Source organism: Macrotis lagotis, chromosome 1 (genome assembly GCF_037893015.1).
Source record: "Macrotis lagotis isolate mMagLag1 chromosome 1, bilby.v1.9.chrom.fasta, whole genome shotgun sequence".
In the NCBI taxonomy this organism is placed as follows: Eukaryota; Metazoa; Chordata; class Mammalia; order Peramelemorphia; family Peramelidae; genus Macrotis; species Macrotis lagotis.
In genome coordinates, this window is record NC_133658.1 from 18,765,286 (window position 1) to 18,789,678 (window position 24,393).

Consider the following 24,393-nt stretch of genomic DNA (forward strand, 5'->3'; position numbering starts at 1 on the left):
ACCACTACAATATGTTTGCCAAGAAACCATCAAATGGGGTGATGAAAGTTGGACATGACTGAAATGACTGAACAACAAAAACAAACCTTTATTTATTCAATCCAAATGTTTCTTATTTTGGCTGGCTCAATCTCCACATGGAGATTCAAACTGCTGTAGCATTTGCCAATTGATTGATTCAATCAAAAAATGCCCATTAGGCCTTATTGTATATAGAATAATATGACCCATGTGGCACTTAAAAGGGATGATTTTAGGAAAGACATAAATAGTAGCAAATAATATTTTAAATATGGTAAAAAAAACCCCAGAAATATAAAATGTAAAGACATCAACTTCAGGAAATAGGTAGGAGAAGATTTTTAAGGATGTAATAGTTATCGATAAGCAGTTTGACTTTTTTTAATGTAGCAGTCACTATACTCAAGCTGGGGAGTCAATGAAAACCAAAAATACTGATCTTAACCATCAGGAGCTCATTTCCACTTTGTAAATGAGAGGTAAACTCAGAGAGGCCTCATGGGACTGGGTGAAGAATGCAAAAAAGACCACTGAAATATCTCCTGTAGAGGGAGGGACTTAATCTGAGTTTGGAGGAAAATTTGGCCATTTAGTAGTCAAAGGTCAATTGGATAGGCAGCCAGAATCTGAGAAATAGACATTTAAAATTGGATGAGGCTGAGAGAATGTAGAAGGAGGAGAAATATGCCAGTGAGTGACAGATCAGCAGAAAGAGCTGATACTATTTAGGTCCCCATAAATGAATTTATGAATTTGGAGATCAGAGATAACCTTCAAACAAAGGGAACAGAATCACAGTGTACCTGAACTGAAAGGAACTGGTGAGCCCCCAGAACCCAAATATACCATTTTGCTTAGGAAGATTTGAGAATTATATACCTTATAGTTTTATGCACAATCCTCTTTTGTTCTTTTCTACTCTCTATGTGGGAAGGCCCCCTTTAATTGTTGTTTGTTGAGAATAAAAATAAATTTTAAAAAGAAAAAGAAAAAATATTTCTCAACCTAAATTCTTCCTTGGTGGAAAGTATAAATTAAATCCCCAGTGTTCCTAATAACTCCCTGTCTTCCTTAACATGGAGGGCTTTAGAGAACAAATATTGGGAGCATGTGTAACTTATTAGTAATATGTCCCTGGAATAGTTGCTTCTCTTTGTTGAATTTTTCTCATTTGTAAAATGCTAACAATAATACTGGCTGTATCTGCCTCACACCATTGTCAGCCTATGAAGAAAAAGTGATGCATAAAGGATAAACATTCTACCATGAGATTGCTAGCTAATGAAGGCAGGGGCAAGGGCTTATCTTCACTCCAAAGCTGACTGAAGATTTACCATGCATCGCCAGGGACGTTTACAATAAATTAATTCTACAAGTGTTAATAACTATCCTTTTCATGCAAAAGAGCAACTACATGGTATAATGGATAGAGCAATCATCCTACAGTCAGGAAGACCTAGATTCAAATGCAGCCTTCAGTGTGTGACCTTGAGTAAGTCACTTAACTCTGCTTCAGTTTACTCATCTATAAAATGAACTTAAGAAGGAAATAGTAAATCAATCTAGTATCTGAGCCAGGAAAATTCCAATTGGTGTCACAGAGTCAAACATGACTGAAAAGACTGGACACAAAAAAGCAATTATATGCAAGTTACTATGCTAACCACTGAGGCCACAAAAACAAAAATGACACACACCTGAACTTCGAGAATCTCGTATTCTACTATAGCATGCTTACAAATAAGGACCCTAAAGAGATCTTTGGAAAAGGCAATGAACTATGTAAAAGTGCTTTGGGTAAGACTTCGTGGTGGAAAACAATATGAACAAAGTCTTGAGGAAAGCTAAGTCTTCAGAGAGATAGCAGTGGGGAAAGATGATCTAAGGCATGCGAGACAGATGGTGTACCTATCTAAGGTGAAAACTAAATGCCAAGTTTGGATTGAATTACGAGTTCAATTTGAATGGAGTGTAGAGTGGGGTGTGTGTGTGTGTGTGTGTGTGTGTGTGTGTGTGTGTGTGTGTGTCTTCTTTGTAGCTGTTGTTGAATATCAACTAAGGTGTAGTAAATAAGAACGAAATATAAGCCAGAATAATAGAACCATGTATTTTATACCAGAGAGATCATAGAGCTACAGAGGAACACAGTCTAGGATATTATTTTGACAGCTATGTAAAGGATAGATTGGAATGAGGAGACATTGAACACAGGGACACCATGTAGATGGCTATTTGGTGGGCATATGGTGATAAGGACTCATATGATGGTGGAAACCATGAGAATAGAGAAAATGGGACAGAAAGGAAAGACAGTTGCTTTCTGGAGGTAAAATCAATGGGAGTTGTTCATTCAAGAGACTGAAGATGAATGACTTAAAAAAGTCAAGTATGACTTCAGGATTAGGAATCTCCGGGAGAAAGGAAGAATGGAAATGCTTTCAATGGTGAAGAGATATTAAAGAGAAAGACAATTCGTTATTGTTTGGTTTGTAGGATTACTACAGGTTTGAACATGATGAGACTGGAATATTTATTGGACAAATTGGTACAGATTCTCCTTGGGTAATTGGAAATGTAGGATAGGAGATTCAGGGTGGTGAATTATCTTCATATAGATGATAAATGAATCTTTGGAAGCTGATGAGATGATCATATTTGAGAGGAAGAACAGAGGTCAGTGAAAGAAAGGGAAAGGATAGAGAAGGACAGAACCTTAAGCAATTCCCAAGCTAATATTGGAGGAGATATAGGATATAACAATGAAGGATGCTCAAAGTATTCAGACAATTATGCTGAAACCAGGAAGAACATTGACCAATGGCCGACAGAACATCGAGCAAGAAGGTTGACTAATAACTATAAAAACTTCAGACAGGCCAAACAAGGAAAAAAGCAAAAAGAAATGACCAGAAAGGAACCTGGATATTGTACCTCAAAAATCCCTGATCTACTTTGTAAGAGCAGTTCCATGAGAAGGGGAGTCAGATTTAGGTTGCTAAAGAGGTGAGTAAATGGTGAAAAATTGGAGACAAGTGTGAATAACTATGGATTTGGTAGTGAAAGGAAGCATAAGTATAGACAATAGCTGAAAGATGCTGGGGTCAAAGGGAGTTTCTTTGGTTGTTATTGTTCCTTCTAAAGCCTAGAGGAGATCAATATATTTGTAAGAGACACAAGAACATTTAAGGTGGAGAGGTGGTTATGATGACCGATGGGACAGGCTCCCTACATAGATATAAAGGAAGTAATATTAAGAGTATAATCACAAAGAGGATGGACACTATTTCCTTATTTCCTTAAGTAATCAGTAGCTTGGCAGAATCCAAACCGACACTAATTGATATGCCCATTTTCCAATGAATTCATGATATAATCACTGTCAATGTTCTTTCCAATGATTCAGCTAACAGCTCATTCATACTGTCCATGTCCTTTCCTAAGTCTGTCACATTGGACTCCATACACCAGGCTGGAAATCCCCATCATGTTCTTTTATGGAAAGGTAGTAATGGAGTATTTGGATTGACCATTGGCAATGCAATTAAAACAGCCACATGGCAAGCCTACCTTTTTTCCTTAGGCACACATTTCCTTTTTGGCATTCTTTTTTGTGCTTGAAGCAACATTTATAAAATTCATTTAGTTTCTTCAGCCAAGGGTTTCATGTAACATAAGGCTCTGCAGTCTTACTGTTGTTCCTAGAAAGGAAACAGATGAGATAGCTTGTTACCTCAGACTTCATCCATTTCTAGTAAGGGCTGTTTTCCATCAGCATGAATAGTGAGGTAAAGAGCCATGCCTTGTTCCTTTGAATAAACCTCATCTTGATAATGTTGACAAGTACCCAGGACACTCTGCTCAGGAGAACCATCTAAAACTAATGAACATGGGGAGCATGTCTGGCATCCTGTGTATTTTCAAATTCTGTTTGACAATCTCAGGGATGTGCAGAATGTCTGACATCTGCTACTTCTGTTTGTTAGGGACAGCCTCATCACCTCTCCCTCTGGTAGGGAATAAATATTAGCAGGGACTTGACACCTCCTGTGGCCTAGAATATGTCAAATTTTGTAGAGTATGGAAGGAATTCTTCATCCATAATGTGTTCCTTTGGGTTCATATGAATATCTTTGAATAATTACTAAACCCATCTTTAATATTGTTGATAATGTTGCTATTGTTTCTGTTATTGTAGTGGTTTTTCGAGAAAGAAACTTGCAATATCATGATCTGGAATAAGAGAAAGGGGAGACAAGAAAAACTGGAAATCAAGGGGACAGGTTTAGATTTAAGGACAAACTATTATTAAAAGGAGTCCCCTACCAAATACAAGATTGGTTACAGGATAAAATATAAAATCTGCTTTTTTAAGATAATTAGGGGGAAAAGAAAAGAACTATATGATCTAAAATGTTTGTATCAGCTCTCTTTATGGTAGCAATCAACTGGAGGTCTCAGGAAACCTTATCAATTGAGCAATGACTGAACAAATTGTGGTTTGTGGTTGGGAAAGAATACTACTAAGCAAAAAAGAATATGAGCTCAATGATTCCACAAAAAGTGTGGGAATACTTGTATCAAATAATGAGGAAGGAAATGAGCAGAACCAGGAGAACATTGTATACAGCAAAAGGAATATTGTTTTAGAATGACTTTATGTGAATTTTATTTTTACTATTATAAATATCCAAACTAACCATATAGGACATATGAAGAGAGAAAAATCTGTGTGTGTGTGTGTGTGTGTGTGTGTGTGTGAGAGAGAGAGAGAGAGAGAGAGAGAGAGAGAGAGAGAGAGAGAGAGAGAAGTCAGCTCTATGGTGGAAGGTAGGGCAGAGGTACAAAAACAAGAAGTTTACCTGACAATTTCATTGTATATTTGAAAGAAATAAAATGTTGTGCATGGCACATTTGCCATTTCATGTGCAATCATCTTTTTATTGTACTATGTTATGGAAATCATTACTTTATTCAATAGATTTAAAATAAAATATAAAAAAACTCTGGAATTTAAACTCTAACAATGATTCCAATTTACTTTTTCAGGGTCATTACTTTATGTTTCTTCCTTAAGGACATGATTTCTCTCTCATCACATTCAACTTATATCAATGTGTACCATGGAAACAATGTAAAGACTAACAGAGTGCCTTCTGTGGGGTGGGGGTAGCAGGAGGGAAGCAAGTTTGGGGGAAAATTGTGAAATTCAAAATAAATAAAATCTTTTTAAAAAACTTTCTTCTTTCTTGCTTGAAATCTTCACCTCTATCTAGTGGAACATCTACCTTCTTTAAAGGTTAGTTTAGTTTCCAGTCTATAAGATGATTTTTCTGAGTCCTCCACTTGTCCATGCCTTCATACATTGCTAGGAGCCTATGATATACATATTCTATATTTACTCTTCTATAAACATGTTCGCAGCAGAATATAAGCTCTGTGAGGGCAGGGAACATCTTTAGTTTTTCTAGGCAGCCCCAGAGTCAGGTAGCATTCCTCACCTATTAATTAATGTTTGAAGGTTGGATTGGATTGGATTCCCTCCTTTGAAAGGTCTTCCTGAAGTCAGAAGTTATCTCCCGGTCTTCCCATCTGGGGTAATACAGAATCTCCAAGGGAAGATATGTGAATTATTCATTCCTGAAGCATAGAAAATGAAACACGTTCTATTATAAGAAGTGACTAGGTGGGATGCCATGATAGCTTGCTAAACTTGGAGTCATATAATAGGTCTAAGTTCTAATCCCTTCATAGACACTCCCTATAAAAAAGGAGTTCAAAAACATACTTGTGTCACACCAGATTGTTGTAAAGATCAAAAGAGGCAACAGGTGTTAAAGTCTTCTGTAAATTCTAGTTCTTATTACTACTAGAATTCCAGAATCTCAGATGTGGATGACAATCCAAGGGCTATCTGGTTCAACCTCGACCCGAACAAAGATCTGCTGTCCATGGATAGCAGTAATCATTTTATGTGGCGTAGTGGATAGAATGGTTGTCCTGGAGTAGGAATAACTGAGTTCAAATCTGGTCTTGGACATTTATTGGACTAGTCATTTAATCTTTATTCGCCTCAATTTCCTCATTTGCAAAGTAGGAATAATAGTGTGTACCATTCCGCATTGTGATGAGGATCGAAGTAGATAACTGTAAAGTGCTTATTAGCACAGTGTACTTTAATGCATATAGTAATGGTAATATAAATGTCAGTTATTCTTGTCTTTCATTGAAGACTGCCTTCAAGGGGAAACCTGATGTGACTCAAGCTAGTGCCAAGACATTGTTGGATAGTCTCATTGTAGGGAATTGAGGGGCTGTGGTTGGGAGGAGGCAGATCTAGGTTCTACACCTAGAAAAACTTCTCTTCAATGAAATTCAGTGGGATTCTGAGTGCAGTCTATCTTGCATATTGACAAAGATAATGCTCATTTGATTATCATTCTCTAAGAAATCATCACTCATTTATTAAGTATTCATTGTGTACCAGATACTTTATTCCTTAAATTTAAAATAAAATATAAAGAATCTTTGTTTGGAATTTAAACTCTAACAATATGACTCCAATTTACTTTTTCAGGGTCATTATGAATTATTGTCACTCATGTCCAATTGTAAGTGAATTTTATTTTTTTCTATTATAAATATCCAGAGGGAAAGTTAGGAATTTGAAGAATATAAAGGAAAAACTTAAACATTTCCTGTCCTTTAAAAGTTTGTCTTTTACTGGAGAGAATGGTGAAAAGGAGGGAACAAATACACGAGAATAGTTTAGTTCAACCTGGTCCTTGCTGATGGTCAGTGGAAGGCTTGGTGAGACCCTGGTTAGCTCCAATATTTATATCTATTTCATGGAATTGCCATGAATGCAATGGTGCGAAAATGGGCTTGAGCTTGGATATCTGGATCCTAATCTTAATTCTATCCATCTTTTCTATTTTATAGAATGAATGAGTTTGAGGTCACAGAATTTTGAGTCACAAGAATTTGGGCACAAATTCTGCCTCAGACACTATCTTGTGACCCTGAGGAAGTAACTTATTCTCAATTTTCCTTAGAATCTTCATCTACAAAATGAGGGAGTTGCACTCATCCTCAAAGGATCTTTCCAGATTGAAGCCAAATGAGCCTTTCACTGTTGTTGATTTATATAGATGATGCTAATCGATCATCAGATTAGTCATGTTCAATGATTTTATTTTTTCAGTTGTGAAGACATGAGACACTCACCACTAATACAAAATCCATCTTGTGCCCCAAAGGTCTTTCCTGCTTAACTGAGTCATTAACACTCTCATCCTCTCGATACTGAATTTGTATTATTTTGTGATGACTTTGCAAATACTTTCTTTACTCTTTTCTCCCTTTTCCCACATCCAGTAGAATGTTTGCTTATTGAAGGGAAGCCCTATTTCCTGTTTGTTTTTCTAAGAGACTAGTAGACTGCCTGGCCACATAAGTGATGTTTAACAGATGTTATTGAATGAAGAGAATTAGGAGGCTATAAACTTTGTTTTACCAAAAGAAAAACAAGAGTTGCCTTTGTTTGTGCAGGGCTAAGCATGTTGTTCAAGAAGAGATATTAAAAATCTTCCTACATTTTTCTTTTCTATTTATTTCTGAGGCAAGAGCTAAAGATGTAGAATGACATGGGCTCAAGTTTGCTCTTTTACTCATACTGTTGTATAGACTGTGTGTCCCTGGGCGTATTCTTTAATCACTCAGTCCATTAGGTTACTTCCTGAGACTGAGACTATAAACTGTAGAAGTGCTGACAAAAGAGAAGGGAGGTTTTTCCTAATGAAATCACTGATCTAGTTCCTGTTCTATTTACTTGATTATCCTGTGTCCACAGTATATTCATTCCACCATCACTGGAGGGTCTCTGGGAAAAGGTGGATGATGAGTTTTCAAGGATGACATCCAGGGCATCTTTGTTCACATACTGACTTGATGACAAGACCTCTGAGGTCTTTTCCAAGACTACATTTTTCTGATTATATACTCCCTTGGTTTTTAGTTAGTTATTTTAAAGATCTGCATTTTCATCATCACTTTGACTTGGGGTCACCCTTCATTGAGCCGTGTAGCCCTTGTTTCCCAACAATCTCAGCACATGGCTTTTGGAAGTTATTATGTCTAGAAATGCATCACCAAAAAACCAACTTAAGGATGGTGGTCTGAATTTGAACCAGTTAGTCCTCAGATGAGAGATTTCCAACTCACCAAGTAGAGGGACATAAACTTAAAAATTTGTTACGTTGGAAAACCCTTTTATACTTTGACCTTCTTAAGAAAACTGGGAGTTAGTTTCATGTCATTTAGGGAGATTGGAGAATGTCTTTGATGAGTGTCTCCAGAGGATTAATCTGTAAGAATTTTATTTCTCTTTCTGCATTTGCCCTTTCAGATGCCAAACTAAGATAAAAAATTTCTTCTGTGTATTATGAGAGCTCTTAAGAAATAGCTCCACTCCTTGGCTTGGAGCTAAGTGCTAATTAAATTCTTAACTTTCCCTCTACTTTTATGGAGGTATAAAACCCAAGTGCAGGACCTAGCACACCCAAATATAATTTTCTCTCTAATTGTATTTCTGCAGATGCAACAGAAACCTCAAAGAACCCATACTTCTCAGGAAGGACAAGTCACTCCCTAGAGGAGAGGCAATATACAGGGGAGACAGGATAATCAAGTAAATAGGAACAAAATAGGGATTAGGGACATTTTGACCCAAGAAGCATGTGCACCTTTGCAGAAGAATGGACCTAGATAAAACTTAGGGTATGACCTTGGATCAAAGTAACCTATTTCTATACCTGAAAGGAGCCTTCAAGATTATTTATTCCAATCTCCTAATTTTACAGATAAGGATACTGAGGCCAAATTATATAAGATCACATGAAGAATAAGTGACAGATCTGGAATTTGCAAAGGAAACAAATATTTAATGGGCATCTGTCATGAACTCTACCCAGAACACCTTTCAAATATTATCTCATTTGGTGTTTTCAGCACCCCTGAGTTTCCTCAGTTGAGGGAACAGAAGCAAACAAAATTTAAGTGATGGGCCCAAGATCACACAGCTGGTAAGTGTTTGAACTCAGGTTTTCCTGATTCCAGGTAAAGCACTCTATATACTACCACATAGCAATCTGCTTCAATCTTCTCACCTACAAATGGAAATAAAATGCCTTGGACACTTGATTTGTTGTATAGAAATTGATTTGCAAATCTTAGAGTGCTATTTTAATTGAAACATTTTGTACAAGTATAATCATATTGGTAATTTATGTCTTTATTCTCCTCTCTTCAATTTCCTTATGTTATATATAAGATTTTCCAGCTCTAATATTCTAAAGTATGTGATACTACATTACACAGGGGTAATATTTCTTGCAGTGTTTTTGTGGTAGTCCAATCAATGAACTGCCTTTCCTTTAGAGCACAACCAGAATATTAAATCCATCCAACATGGAGAACACCACTTTGGAATGGGATTTCAATCCTCACCAGTGCCCAGAACATTATATAAATATTTATAAAATGTTTATTGAATTTGACTGGATGGAAAAGGAAATTTTAGCATTCCTTACCTATTAATAAAACAATCTTCATCATTTTTATCTTGTAGGAACATAGGATCAATATAAAGGACAGAAATGAACTTTAGACAGTCATGAAGCATAAGCTTCATTTTATTATTATTATTATTATTATTAATAATAATGTTTGTCCTTCATTCCCAAAGAAGAACCCAATATCAGGGAGGTGATATTATGATAAGTACATGAATTGGATTTGAATGTGTATGGGGGGTGCTGTGCTGAGTCACCAGCCTCACTTTTCTCCTCCAGAGCCATCTGGATCCAGGAACCAGACCTGGATGTGAGGCAGAGTTAAGTAACTTGCCCAAGGTCACAAAACTAGAAAATGTCTGAGGCTGGATTTGAATTCTGTGCTCCTGACTCCAAAGCCAGTGCTTTATCTATTGCATAATCTAGCTACACAGATACAGAAATTGAGAATCAAATTAAGTGATTTTCACTTGGGAACCTGGGTGTCCAAGGATAGCGAGATACTCAATAGCATCACTTTAAATAAGCACCACCACAATCTCAAGAGGAGATGGCCTAGAAACAGGGAAAGCGAATTATCAAAAATCTCAAACTCTAGGGTTCTGGCTCTGGTATGCCACTCACTTTGTGATTTTTTGGTAAGGTAGAAAGAGGGCCATGGAAGGATGAGCAACCTCTAGGAAAATTGGGTATTCCAGGAAGTTCAGGAAATTGCTTTTGATCTTTTTTACAATTCAAAAGATAAGTCCCTTATTTTTTTAGGTGGCAAATGAGAGGTTCAGAGTAGATGAACACTTAGGTCCCTTCCCAAATTCTATAATCTTATGAACCTTGCCTTATACACTAATTACATTACCATGAGTATGATGGAAACAGTGGCTATCTCCCTTCTTTAGTCTGAACTCCCCTTTTTTGCTATCTGAAAACATAATTCCTGGGCATTTTCCCAAATTCATTCATCCATTCATTCATTGAACATTATGATCTCCCCACTAGAAGGCACTAGATTAGAAACTGGGGGCATAAAGACAAAAATAAAATGCTCACAAGAGACCTTATATTCTCAATGAATAACATAAAGAGATCAATTAATCAATAAACATTTATAAAGCATCTCTTACATGCCAGATACTTTGTTAGGTTCCAGGAAGCTAGGTAGTACAATATATATAGCACTGGGCCTAGAGTTAGGGAGTTCTGAGTTCAAATCTACTCCTATGAGATATATAATTCTGGGAAAGTCACTAAATATCTGTCTGCCCTAGTTTCCTCACTTGTGTGATGGGGATAACAATAGCACCAACCTCCTAGAAATATTGTGAAAATCAAATGAGGTGATATTTATAGCAATTATGGGTCTGGCTCAATAGAGTCTATATTATTTTTTCCTTGTAGTATAGGATACAAAGACAGAAACTTATCTTGACTCTATCACACATATTTCAAGATGTAACTGGGAGACTGAACAAATGAGACCAAAAAGTGAGGCATTTTCAATGGTTTTCCTGTTGGACACCAGGTGGAACCTTGGGGGACCATGAAGAATAGGAAGTCCCTGCTCTCTCACACAGAGGAAGCCCAAGTATTCCTTGACTATTTCCTGGCTGATTTGGGTGTGGGGAAGAAAAGTGTCTTAAAGAATGGAACTGAATATGCATGCAAAATTCCTCATTGAGCAAATGGCTCTCTTTCTTCTTTGTAATGGAGAAGAGAGGCTAGAAGCTTCTATGTGGAGAGACAAGCCATACCAGGGACCTAATCTTACTCTTTGGTTTAGGTGCCTTTGTTATTTTAATTTTTTTTAAAGGTTTTGCAAGGCAAATGGGGTTAAGTGGCTTGCTCAAGGCCACACAGCTAGGTCATTATTAAGTGTCTGAGACCTGATTTGAACCCAGGTACTCCGGGACTCCAGGGCTGGTGCTTTATCCACTACACCACCTAGCTGCCCCTTCTTTGTTATTTTTTGCCTTGTCTTATTCTTTCTGCCCTTAGGTCTTTAAATATTGGGGGGATGGACTAGGCTATAACTTTGTATGCTTGGAAACACTGGAGTGAGTGTCCATCAGAAAACCAGAAACTAAAGTCCATAGGATGTTTCTTTTTTTATCCCCAGCAGGAAGAGAATACAACCCTAAGAAATGATTTGCAATGTCTAAGCTGAAAGTGGATTACCCCAGAGTATCTGATGCCTAAGTATCTTGCAGCAAGGAGTTTATTTGTCCAATGGCTATGCCACCCTCAGAAACAAACATGGTAGGACAAATGTGCATATTAAGCATTTTAATCTCACTTTCCCCAAGGACCATGGTAATAGAGGTGATCAACTACCCCAATTTGGAGTGCATCAGGTTTTCTACTTCTGTTCTTGCTACAGTTTCTCAGTAAATATCCTTTTGTAAAAGTTAATTTAGATGAATAGCTCATCAATGATAAGGGCAGGCTATAATTGGTTGAATGTGTTTGAGGCAATAATCTTTGACTATTAATATTACAGAGAAAAAATCAAAATGGAGTCTCAATTGATTGCATGAAAATAATCCAATTACCCTCCTTCCCACTTTCAGGGACTCCTAGACCTCTCATGGGGAGCAGTAGTCCTTATCTGTGAGGCTCAAAATGTCCCTATATATGTAAAGGGGTGTGGGAAGGGAAGAAAATAATTATTTCTATAGCATTGACTTAGTGGCAGGTCCTTGCTAAATACTGATGAAGTTTATGGATCGGAATAGTGAAGAATTCATGAGATAATTGATCCAGGGGAAGGATGTAGAGAATTGTGAATGTAACAGAGAGAAATTGGGTGAAGATGTAAATTGACCACCATGGAAAAGATATAGAGAATTAGGGATGTAGCAGAAACTAAATCTGTAATCAATTTGGGTGGAGATCTCCACTCTTGATGTGCCATTGATTCATTGTCTAATGTAAAAATTGTATCCTGATCTCCTTAGGCTTCACCTTCTACCTAATTCTGGGTCCAGTAAGGGAAAGAGAGTTCACCTTTTTCCCTCTGGATGAGAATCAAGACATAAAAACCTGGATTAGACTCCCACTCAGATTTGTAGTCTTCTCTGTTCTGTGGTCCAGCCAGTGCTGCTTGGCTATTGTTCTCTCTCTCTCTCTCTCTCCCTTTAACTCTCTCTCTCTCTCTCATTCTGTACTCTCTGTGTCTCTGACTCTCTGTCTCTGTCTCTCTCTCCCTCTCTTTCTCTCTCTCTCTCTCTCTTTCTCCCTCTTTCTCTACCTATCCTTTCCTATGTGTTGTAATTTCTTTTAATAAATCTTTGTTTTATTTCCAGTGTTGCTTTCCCAAGTCTGAATAATGATTCTTCATGGACAGAACCAAACTCAAGTAGCCAGAGGCTGCATACTGACCCAGAGATGTGAGGGACAAATCCGTTTATTATGATTCTCCAAGTGGGTTGAATTCCAAGAACTAACAATTTATGGAAGAGTACGTAAAGACTTAAAGGAAAAACTAAGCAAGCTAGAAGGGATTGGGGAGGTTTAGGGGAGAAAGTCTTCTGTTCAAGTATGATTGAGGGAACCACATCACAAGTAGTCAAGTACGGTTAGTTCAGTACTTGGGCAACATTTTGTTATCTCAACATGCATTGTGCGCCTCACTCTCCCTTCCAGGACCAGGGACGGCCCTGTCTGGAGCATAATAGCTTTGACAAAATGTATGGAATTGTTTATAGGATACAGGATATTTGGTGTGGAAAAATTTCTAATAGTGAGATAGTCTCTATCTGCTCAAGGGCAGTACAGAGAAGCACAAAATTAGTTTTTTCCAGAGATTTACGAAAATATGATATTCTTTTAAGCTCTACAAGATGGATTTTTTATAGATAGAAAGTCAACATGGAAAGGTGCAACTATGTGCTAAACTACTGAACATTTCCTCAATATTATCACTTTACAAATATTATCTCTCTTCATCCTCACAATAACTCTATCAGGTAGGCACTATTATTTTCTTCTTTTCTGGCAAGGCAATGAGGTTAAGTGGCTTGCCCAAGGCCACACAGCTAGGTCATTATTAAGGGTCTGAGGCCAGATTTGAACTCTCTCCACTGGGCAATCTAGGACTATTATTTTCATCATTTTACAATTGAAGAAACTGAGGCAAATATAGATTAAGTGACTTGCTCAAGGTCGCATGGTAAATAAGTAACTGAACTCAGGTGTTCCTGATTCCAGTCCCAATGCTTTATTCCCTGTGCCACCTACCTCTTCCAGGGGCTCTATGGGCTTTGTAACTAGTTGTTCACAAAGGAGACACCTTAGGTAGAACAATGGATAGCACATTGGAACTGGAATCAGAAAGACCTGAATTCAAATCCAATTTCAGTCTCTTACTATGTATGTGACTTTAGGCAAGTCCCTTAAACTTTAAATCTTTCACTTTTCTCATCTTTCATGTAGGAATTGAAATAAATAATTAATTGCAGCCACTTCCTAATATCAGGGAATCCAGGGAAGTTTTTTTTCTTTTCTATTTCCTCATTTGAAACCCAGTTTTTGTGAAGGACAAGACTGCTAATGAGATTGGGTTACCCTTCCCCTCAATACTGAGTGGGACCCCATCCAACTGAGAAGGCTTATTCTGATTACATGTTAAAGAGAATTGAATCTAGCTGAATTTCAGCCCATTTTTCAATTACATAACTGGTTTACTTGAAGATAGATTTCTTTGTTGAGATTGCCTCAGGCGGAAGTGCACTGGTTAGAGATGAGACCCTTTGTATGCAAGTCATTTGCTCAGAATCTAATCTCCTTACCCTTTGTTATTGCTACTTTCATTATAATATATATTCTCATTAATTGTTAACTAATAAGAGTTGATTTTCCATTGTCAGAGCAGAAAAAGTCAGAGTCATCAAGGGTATTTAAGAATTCAGGGACTTCCAATATTTGTGTCTTTGACTTCTGAGAGGGCCACTGACTTCATTTTATTGATTATTTTATAGCCATAATTAATAAATCGATTGCTAATTACCCCCAAATTATATCTCTCAGACTCTTCATTCGACATAGAATAATAATAAAGCTTATATCAAAGGCTGGTTTGAGAAGAAAATGAGATATTTTAAAGTGTGTTACAAATCTAAAAGTGCTTTATAAATGCTAGATTTTTATTGTTATTATTATTATTATCATCATCATCATCATATTAGGGAAAGGAGGGCCTTGGCATCTGGGGAGGATGAAAGAAAGACCTAATATAATTGGCAGATCTTGAAGCAGACCAGATATTCTAAGAAGTGAAATGAGCAAAGAGTATATCCCAGAAACAGTGGACAGGTAGTCCAAAAGTTATTTTTATCAAAAAGTTAGATATTAGAATTTGAATGTCACATATAGGAAAAGAAAGATTGGGTTGGAGTGTTTGGTTTCATTGCATTGTAATTTCCATGAAAGAGAATAACAGTCAATATGGTTGGAGACTTAGATTGACTCAGGTTATAAAGGGTTTTAAATGACTAAGAAATGTGTAATTTACTCTAAAGGAAGCCACTGCAGTCTATTGAGAAGAAGAATGAAATGGTCAACACTATACTTAGGGAAATATTTTTAGTCATTGTGTGGAGGATCAGTTGGAGAGTGGGGAGATCTGAGGCAGAGAGAATGAGTTGGAAACTCCTAAAGTTGCCCAAATGAGAGGAGATAAAGCCCTGAGGGTGTCCTTAGGGTATGTATATGAGGAGGCAGATGTCATAGATGTAGAAATGATGAACTATAGGCATGTGGAGGAAGAGAATGAAGAGTCAAGGATAAAACTGAATTGATTTGTAAATAGGAAATATACCCAAGGTCAATGCCAAATCGTAGAGGGAAAAGAAGACATTAAACAACTGGTGAGAAAGGAAAGGCAGAAGGTAGTTGGCTTTTTGTTTCCACTGACTGAGAAAATACAGGATAGCAAAAAGCTACCATGAATTCTGAAATGGTCTTGAGTGATTTTATATTTCATTAATCTCATCAGAATTTACATACGTTGGACAAGGGAGACATTTATTCAGTCCACAAAAGTTGTTTGTTTATTCTTATATGGAGTCATTTAATGAGATGGATTTCCTATAATAATCCTTCACTTTCCCCAATTCCCTGAACAAAGGCAACCAGAAGGGAAGCCACTGGCATTGTAGAATGAACATGAGATTTTGAGTCAAAGAACCCGTATTCATATCTTGATGCTGGTAAGTTTATGCTCGTCTTCATACCTCAGTTTCCTTCTCTGCAAAAAGAATGGACTTGATTGGATAGTTATCCCTAACTATATGATCACACCTTTTTCTCTTTCCAAGCAGGGATAATCACATATAATTGGGGCACTTTGCAGACTCTCAGCCCTCCCTGGATATTGAATCAATGCTAAATTTTTCCCAAGGAATGTTTTCTTGGGTTCTTATATAACAATAATCATATGGAATGATCTTTCACATTTTAAAATAATTTTATGCATATTGCCTTATTTGGGTCTCACAAGAATTTTTTGAGGTGAATATGGTGTATATTATTATTCCTACTTTACAGATGGAGAAATTTAGTCATAATCATTTTGAAGTGATTTGCTCATGGTCAAATGGCTGGTAAGTATTAAAGGCAAGATCTAAGCTTGGAATTCTGGACCTCAAGCCCAATACATACTACCACGAGCTACATGGATACTCCCTTTTAAAAGATGGGTGACCCCTGTCCTCTGATCACTGGTGTGTAAATTAAAATTTCTTTTACTGATTTGCCTCCAGTGAGGATTGTCTGATGATCACTACTATTAAGTTGGAGGGTGAACATAGTCACCCCCATGGTGACTGGGCTACAGGTTCAGAGCCTTTGGAGTTTATTAAGTCACAGTGACAATGCAATTAAGCATTTGGACACTGGAATGAAACTTTCTCATGAGCTGGGAATCTACAGAGGCAAAGAAATGCTGAGCTGCACTAGCCACAGTTGTGTCCTAAGTACTATTCAAGATGACCTCTAGTTCCTGTTTCTCTTTCCCCAATGGTCTTATTCCCCTCCCCCCACATCCATTACTTGTACTAGGTTACTTCATTGGTTCAGATTATTAACAATTTTGAGGGTAGGAGTCAGCTCAAGAGGTAGAATGGAGAAGGAGAGAAGCAGGTAGAAATATCACTGAGCAAATTCCCCATCTATTCATTCACATTTTTTAAAAATAAAAATATTGTAAAATTCATATTTATTCCCTATGACAGCCACCCTGACCTTTCTTTTCAAAATAAACAACTCTATTTGAATATATGATATCCTATGCCTATAGTCCCCTATCTTTCTCCAAGAGGAGGGAGGATAGATAGATAGTCAAACAGGTATTAGATAGATAGTCAAACAGGTATTAGATAGATAGATAGATAGATAGATAGATAGATAGATAGATAGATAGATAGATAGACAGACAGATAGTTAGAAAGACAGACAGATAGACAAATGGATGGATGGATGGATGGATAGATGGCTGGCTGACTGGATGAATGAATGAATGAATGAATGAATGAATGAATGAGTGGATGGATGGATGAATAGGTAGATAGATAAATGCATAGATACGTAAACAGAAAGACATCAGACACAAACAGATGGCTAGATAGATATAGGAATAGATAGATGGATGATTAGATAGATAGATAGATTAATAAATAGATTGACTATTATCAAGCATTTGCTTTGTGCCAGATACTTCATTAAACAGTGAGAACTGAAATGAAAGAAAACAAGACAGTCTTTGCCACTAAGGAGCTTCCATTCTAATGAGATAAGACAACACTTAAAGGGCAGATAGAGATAGGGTTCAACTATACAGATAGGAGGTGATGGATGTTGGTGGTTTTTTGTGGGTTTTTTTGGAAGAGAAAAGGTAAAATTTCAGCAGAGTCCAAAATGATTCAATTATTACAGTCCAAATTCAGAGTTCTTAGGGGGGAAATAGGGATGGTGGATAGAGTATTGGAGACAGTATTTGGAGCTAGTGGCCAGGAAGAAGGATGTCGACTTCTCTGTCCTTCCAGGGGAAGGTTATTTATAGCAAAAAAATCATTTTCAGCTGCCCTTTAGGGGAGATGATTACAATCCTGGTCCATATTATTCTCCACTTTCTGCTTATACCAGGTCATGAAAGTCTCTCATTCATTTTCTCCAAATTCCTCAAATTCCATGACTCATATTATTCTGTGACATTCCTATATCATGATTTTTTTCCCCAAATGATGGTCATTTGCTTTGTTTCTTACTTTCACCACCACAAAAGTGCTCTTTGAAATAGTTTTAATTAAATGAAACCTTTCTGACCTTGACTTACTTGGGTTTCAGGAATAACTGTGGATTCTCTGGGTCAAAGGATGACTTTCTCAAATAACTGAAAATGATTTTCCACAAAGATTGGACCAATTTATATCACTGCCCACAGTGCATTAGGATCTCAAAAAAGTAGCAACTTCAATTTTTTTTAGTCATTTTTGCTCATCTGATTCCCATCTCTTAATACTCTATTTCTATAGCAATTTGTTTATTGCATAAATGAATTGATTTAAAGGTAAATCTTTGAATATGAAAGACAGATTCAAGATTCAAACTACTTAAGGGGGAAGAGCTTCCTATAACCAGGCTAGAGTGCTATGGGTCATTTCTTTTCCATTCATACTTTAAAACAAGATCCCTTCCCTGGAATGATGAGATATTTAGGGTAATTATAGTGTGCAGTGATTTCACTGTTACATGATTAAACTGATGGTGAGTCATTCTATTCTCTTATAGGCCAGATGATTCATTGAAAGAGAGGTTCATAATAGGGAAATACGTTAAACATGATTGTAAATATACATCTTTTACTAAATTGCTCACTATTATGGGGAGGGGGTAGGGAAGGGAGGGTGGTAGAAAATGTGGAACTCATAAACTTTCAAATAGATGAATATTGACTACCTTAGCATGTAATCAGAAAAATAAAATAAAATAACAAAAAACCAAATTTATTCTGGCCCTGAGTTCATCATAGTAGGATTTCCAAATTGGTATATGTTGCCAGAGCAACTAGGCACCACCGTGGATAGGTCATTGAGCTTTGGATCAAGAAGACATCTCTGTGAGGTCAAATCTGGCCTTAGACACTAGCTGTGTGACTCTGAGCAAGTCACTTAACCCTGTTTGCCTGTGTTCCCTCATTTTTAAAATCAGCTGAAGAAGGAAATGGCAAACCACCCTGGCATTTCTGTCAAGAAAATCCTAACTCGGTATATGTATGTTATTGGAACACTATTGTTCTATTAGAAAACAAGAGGGATGGGATTTCAGAGAATCTTGGAAGGATTTGCATGAACTGATGATGAGTGAGATGAGCAGAACCAGAAGAACATTGTATACCCCAACAGCAACATGGGGTTAACGATCAATCTTAATGGACTTGCTCATTCCATCAATGCAATAATTAGGGACAGTTTTAGGGTATCTATGATGGAGAACACCATCTGTATCCAGAGAAAGAACTGTGGAGTTTAAACAAAGACTAAAGTCTATTACCTTCAATTTTTTAAAAAGTGTCTTATGTACTACATAATTTTGCTAACTCTAATATTTTATTTTCTCTTCAAGGATAGGATTTCTCTGTCAACACATTCAATTTTGATCAATGTGTAGTATGGAAACAATGCAAAGACTATCAGGCTGCCTTCTATGTGGGTGGGTGGGAGGAGGGAAGGGAGGGTGGGGCAAACTATAAAATTCAAAACTTTTTAAAACTTATAGGTAGAAATTATTATTGTATATAATTGGAAAACAAAATTTTAATATAAAAAGGAAATCCTAAATGGAGTCATGAGGGGTTTGGAGACAACAGAAAATTGTTCAACAATATCAAAAAACAATAATAGGCAAAACACTAGCTTCATGGATGTGACACTGAAGAACTCAGGGTCTATTTGCACAATGGTGAGATTACATTGTAGGACTTCAATGTAAAATGGTGTTAGTGATGATGATGATGATGATAAAGTGGATGATTAAAATACAGAATTAATTTGATTTGCAATGGCCTTTACAAATGTCATCTCAGTTAATTCTTAATAATTCTGGGATGGGAATTTTATTATTCCCAGTATTACAAATTAGGAAATGAAGAAAGATAGAGATTAATTTTTATTAAATGGAACCTTTCTGTCTTTGATTTATTCAGGTTTCAGGAATAGTTGTGGATTCTCTTGGTCAAAGGATGACTTTCCTCAAATAACTGAAAATGATTTTCAGCCACCTTTTGGAGAAGATGATTAAATTTCTGAGATCAGATTTGAACTGAGGTCTTCCTGACACTAGACCCACTGCTCCACCCACTGAACTATTTTTCTACCTTTAGGGCAGATTATTAAAATGGGACTATTAAAATGATAATTACATTAAAATTAAAACTTAACCCTGACTCTGAAAATAAAAAACCAAATATATATTTATATATATGCACATATATATACATGTATGTATGTATGTATAAAATGCTGAGATATCCATTTTCCTGGACAAAAACCTGGATTTTTTTGTTTGTTTTTTGGGGGACACACATTTTTATTTTATTTCTCCAAATGAATGCAAAGATAACTTTCAACATTCATTCATGTGCAAGTTTATGAGTTCCATATTTTTCTACCATTCTCCCTTCCCTCCCAAATCAAATGGCAGCAAACAATCTGGTAACAGTTGTACATGTAAAATCACATTTAACATATTTCTGCATTAGTCATGTTGTGAAAGGAAAGAGGAATTAGAATGAAGGGGGGAGGGGATATAAGTAAAGAAAAAAATCATAAAAGAAATTTAAAAAAGTGAACATAAACACTGCTTTCCATTTAGAATCCACATTTTTTTCCCCTGCTTGTGGATGCTATTTTTCATAACAAATCACTCAGGATAGTCTTTGATCATTGAACTGCTTAGAGGAGCTTCATCCATTATCTCACAATGTTGTTAAAGTGAACAAAGTTATCTTGGTTCTGCTCACTTCAGTCAGCTTCAGTTTTTGCAAGTCTTTTCATGCTTTTCTAAATTCTGGGCACTCATGATTTCTTATAGAACAATAATATTCTGTCACTTTTATATACCATAACTTGCCCAGCCATTTTCCAATTGATGGGCATCCCTTAAATCCAATACTTTGCCACTACAAAGAGAACTGCTATAAATATTTTTGAACTTTGGGACTTTTCCCATTTTTTTTACCAACTCTTTGAATATAGACATACTAGTGGTAGAACTGATGTATCAAATGGTATGTAAAGTTTTATTGCCCTTGCTGTACAGTGCCAAATTTCTCTCTAGAATGGTTGGATCAGTTTATAACTGCACCAACAGAACATTAGTGTTCCAATTTTCCCACATCCTTTCAAATATTGATTATTTTCTTTTTTGTCATATTAACCAATCTGATAGATGTGGGGTCATATACCAAAAAATCCTAAAATTCTTGTTTTAATTTCTATTTCTCTAATCAATAATGGCTTGCAGCATTTTTTCACATGACTATAAACTTTAAATTCTTCATCTGAAAATTGCCTTTTCATATCCTTTGACCATTTAACAGCTGGAGAATGACTTGTAATCTTTTGGTCCTTTTTTATTTTTTAATTTTTTAATTTTTTTTAGGTTTTTTTTGCAAGGCAATGGGGTTAAGTGGCTTGCCCAAGGCCACACAGCTAGGTAATTATTATTCAGTGTCTGAGGCCCGGGTTTGAACTCAGGTACTCCTGACTCCAGGGCCGGTGCTGTATCCACTGCACCACCTAGGCAGCCCCTCCATTTTTTTTTTTAAAGAAAGATTTTATTTATTTTGAGTTTTACAATTTTTCCCCTATTCTTGATTCCCTCCCCTCACCCCCCCATAGAAGGCAGTCTGTTATTCTTTACATTGTTTCCATGGTATACATTGATATAAGTTGAATGTGATGTGAGAGAGAAATCATATCCTTAAGGAAGAAACATAAAGTATAAGAGAGAGCAAAATTACCTAATATGATAATTTTTTTCCTAAATTGAAAGTAATAATCTTTGGTCTTTGTTCAAACTCCAAAATTCTTTCTCTGGATATAGATGCCATTCTCCATTGTGGACAGCCAAAAATTGTCCCTGATTGTTGCACTGATGGTTTGGGCAAGTCCAGCAAGGTTGATCATCACCCCCATGTTGCTGTTGGGCTTTACAATGTTTTTCTGGTTCTGCTCATCTCAATCAGCATCAGTTCATGTAAATCCTTCCAGGCTTCCCTGAATTCCCATCCCTCCTGGTTTCTAATGGAACAATAGTGTTCCATGACATATACCACAGTTTGCTAAGCCATTCCCCAACTGAAGGATACTCACTTAATTTCCAATTCTTTGTGACCACAAACAGGGCTGCTATGAATATTTTTGTACAAGTGATGTTTTTACCATTTTTCATGATCTCTTCAGGGTATAGACCCAGTAGTGGTATTGTTAGGTAAAAGGGTATGCACATTTTTATTGCCCTTTAGGTGTAATTCCAAATTGCTGTCCAGAAAGGTTGGATGAGTCCATAGCTCCTCCAACAATGTATTAGTGTCACAGATTTTCCACATCCCTTCCAACATTGCCATTGTCCTTTCTGGTCATATTGGCCAGTCTAAGAGGTGTGAGGTGCTATCTCAGAGATGCTTTAATTTGCGTTTCTATAATAACAAGTGATATAGAGCAATTTTTCATATGGCTATGGAGCATTTTGATTTCTTCATCTGTAAATTGCCTTTGCATATCCTTTGACCATTTGTCAACTGGTGAATGGCTTGCTTTTTTTTAAAAATAAATTTGACTCAGTTCTCTCTATATTTTAGAAATGATTCCTTTGTCAGAAATACTAGTTGTAAAAATTGTTTCCTAATTTACTACATTTCTTTTGATCTTTGTTCCAGTGGTTTTGTCTGTGCAAAAGTTTTTTAATTTAATGTAATCAAAATTATCATTTGTTTTTAATGATGTTCTCCATCTCTTCCTTAATGACTTGTAATCTTAAGCCAAAACCTAAACCTGAAAATAAAATAAAACAAATACAAATGAAAGATACTTAGAAGTCTATTTTTTGGAATGATATAAAAAGATCTGGGAATTTTAATGTACCACAAGTTCAGTATGTCAACATTATTATTGACAACTCGGGTAAAATGGTTAACATACAGGATTCTGAGCGAAGAAGACTGAACTTCAAATTCTATCTTAGATAATCATTAATTGTGCGATCCTGTGAGAATCACAAACTTTCAGGTTCAGTCTCTTCATTCATAAAATGGAAGACTTAACAGCACTAGTCCCATGAAGCTGTTGTGAGGATCAAATGAAGTAATACATATATAGCTCAGAAAAATTCTTGTCATGATTTCTCTTCCTCCTTCTGATTCTGTACCTTCTTATCCTTCTTTCCTCATCTTCCTTTTCCTAATACTTTTAGAGTTGAGAAACAATCTAACATAAATGAGTATTAAGCCAGGAATGGTGTCAGAGAGCCAATCCTTCACTTTTTTATTCTCGTTGGACTTTATCTGGGGTATACCACCGTTTTGGAAGGCCATTGACATATTGTAGAGGCTTATGGTATATGAGGAAAAGAGGAAAACTCTGGAAATAGTTGTTCTGAAAGAAATTAACATGGGAGGAATACAAATGCTTTCTTCAAGTATCACGATCTGTCATCCAAAAGAGGAATCCAGTTTGCTCCATTTGACCCCAAATGGACAGAACTAGGAAAAAAAAGTGATGGGAGATACAAGGAAGCAAATAGAGTTTTTTTTTTATCAGACACAACAGAAGATGAAATGAACATTTTGACCGGCTCAAACTCCCCCAAAGGAGAATGGGCTTAATTCTGTCTCAGGACATGAGAGCTTCCCCCTCACTTGCTGGAAATGTTATACAGGCGATTCTTGGTAAGGGCAAAGCAAATTAAATGGCCCTTAATGACCCTTCCAGCTCCAGTGTTCTGTGATGCTGTGAACTGTCTTCCTCCTTCAGAGGTATTGCAAAGGAGATCCTCAAATGGACCAAGGGGAAGAGACCCAAGGTTCCATTCTTCTGTAAAGGTGTTCAATTTTACCTCAGGATCTGTGAGAAAAGTTGTTAGACACATTCACTTGCTTTCATACACTTTGGGGGGAAGGAAGAGAGGGACAGTGATAATGTCAGTCTTGGAGAGTTACAGGGTGGTGTATTTAACTTAACACCAATTAAAATCTGAAGAAACCCCTGCAGACCCAAGAGATTTTTGTGAAATCTAATGCCTTGAAAGAAAGTGAGATTATCCCTACCAGGGCTCTAACACTACTATGTGTTGGGGAACAGAATAATGAGATTTTAAAAGAACAAAATGTAATGAGACAAAGGAACAAAAATGTCTTTTCAACCTCCTGTTGAATGCAGTGTCTGGAATTCTGAGTCTTTAGCAGAAATAAAGAATCCATTTTAGAAAGAAAGCCTTGCTAGCATTTTATTGTTTCAGAACAATATAGCATGTGGTTTGGAGTAGGTTTAATATGTGTATTAGTATTCTCCTAAGACAATGGGATATTCCATTCCACCAGGAGAGAGATAATGCCAAAAGAGTATATAAGGATCTTTAGAATGATCTGGGGGGATTTAACTTGAACAGGAGAAGATGTATGTGGTAGGGAGAGAAGACGGAAGGAAATGATAACTATGTTTAAGTATTCGAAGAGTGACATGAAAGAGATGTTAGATTTTATTTGGTTATAGAGGGCTGAATGAGGGTTAATATCTGGAAGTGTCAAATTTTG